Genomic DNA, 1995 nt, shown 5'->3' with positions numbered 1-1995 from the left:
GTGTGATGCGAAGAGTGCTGTACATGTGTTCACTGGACGTGTGGGCATAGAGTAGATACCCAGTCGTTTTATTGATTTTAACCTTTCAATTAATAACAACGATCAGGGATATTTTGTTGCTGTGTGTGCATGTGAAGGATAGAAGTTTATTACAGCTCTTAATTAACTGACTCTCTTTCCAAGCTTAATATTTAAATGATAATTGCTACATTCCAAGTTTTTGGAAAGGGTCTTTTATTTTTTCCTCAGTCTATTAATTCTCCTATTACATCAATTAATGAGAGTATTATACAAAACAATGTCCACTGTACATGGAAACCTTCTGTTCAATTTACTATATGTTTCAGTGTATAATGAAAATGGAAACATGCCGGTCATTTGACCAGTATAATATGAAAATGGAAACATGCCGGTCAGTTTACCATATATTTCACTGTATAATGAAAATGGAAACATGTCGGTCAATTGACCGGTATGAATGGAAACATGCCGGTCAGTTTACCAGTGTATAATGAAATGGAAACATGCCGGTCAATTGACCAGTGTATAATGAAATGGAAACATGCCGGTCAATTGACTATATGTTTCAGTGTATAATGAAACTGGAAACATGCCGGTCAATTGACTATATGTTTCAGTGTATAATGAGACTGGAAGCATGCCGGTCAATTGACCAGATAATGAAATGGAAACATGCCGGTCAGTTTACCATATGTTTCAGTGTATAATGGAAATTGAAGCATGCCGGTCAATTTACCAGTATAATATGAAAATAGAAACATGCCGGTCAATTGACTATATGTTTCAATGTATAATGAAACTGGAAACATGCCGGTCAATTGACCAGTGTATAATGAAATGGAAACATGCCGGTCAATTGACTATATGTTTCAGTGTATAATGAAACTGGAAACATGCCGGTCAATCGGCTATGTGTTTCAGTGTATAATGAAAATGGAAACATGCCAGTCAATGGACAGTGTAACTGGAAACGTGCCAGTCAATTGACCAGTATAATATGAAAATGGAAACATGCCGGTCAGTTTACCAAATGTTTCAGTGTATGATGAAAATGGAAACATGCCGGTCAATTGACCAGTATAATATGAAAATGGAAACATGCCTGTCAATTCTGTTCATTTTCTCTCTCTTTTTTGTTCTTTCTCTCATTGTCTATCTACATGAAGATCAGACGCATGGGGATTTTTTTTTTACTTTTTACTTTGATTTGATTTATTTATATCCGTTTCACAATTTTATATTCTTTAAATAACAGAAAGTGACAAGAATTACGTTTTTCATCAGCTAGGTCATGATGCATGTATTAATTATTCATTAAGATTTCACATTATGAAGATATGTGCAAATTGAAAATAGCAATTTAACAGACAAATGAACTTCATTCTTTCCATTTTTTCAATAAATTTTGTTTGTTTTATTTATTCACCATGCAACATAAAAATAAAACGTCAGAAATAGTATACACATAGATATAATGATACAAAGGAGGAGCTGAACATAAACAAAATATGTTTGAAGTGCAGATAGCATCATAGGTAAATAATTCGAACTAAACAATTGGCTCTCTATATAAGCATTCATTAAAAACTCCAAAAATAAGGCCCTGTAGCATGTATATATCATCTTGAATAAAATTTCAAAAACATGCATAAGCTATATCTCAAAAAAGAAAAGTATACTAAAAATCATCATTTACAGTATTCTCAGAGAAATAAATCCATACAAATTTCAGGATGTTTTTATGATGAATTGGGGAGTTTTAAGGGGGGGGGCATCATGCCCCAGCCCAGTTTGGGATTAAGAAAGTGTAAATTTATTTTCAGTAATTAATACCCATTTGATTGCCTTAACAAATTACTGGATATCTTTCAATAAAATGACAAACACATTTTTTTTTTCATATTTTCAACGATGTATATTGTAAAATCAGAACAGCTTCGATAGAAAAATCACTTCGCTTACTTTGGAAGTATA

This window comes from Lytechinus pictus, chromosome 15, assembly GCF_037042905.1.
Source record: "Lytechinus pictus isolate F3 Inbred chromosome 15, Lp3.0, whole genome shotgun sequence".
Taxonomy (NCBI): domain Eukaryota; kingdom Metazoa; phylum Echinodermata; class Echinoidea; order Temnopleuroida; family Toxopneustidae; genus Lytechinus; species Lytechinus pictus.
This window is presented reverse-complemented; position numbering follows the sequence as displayed.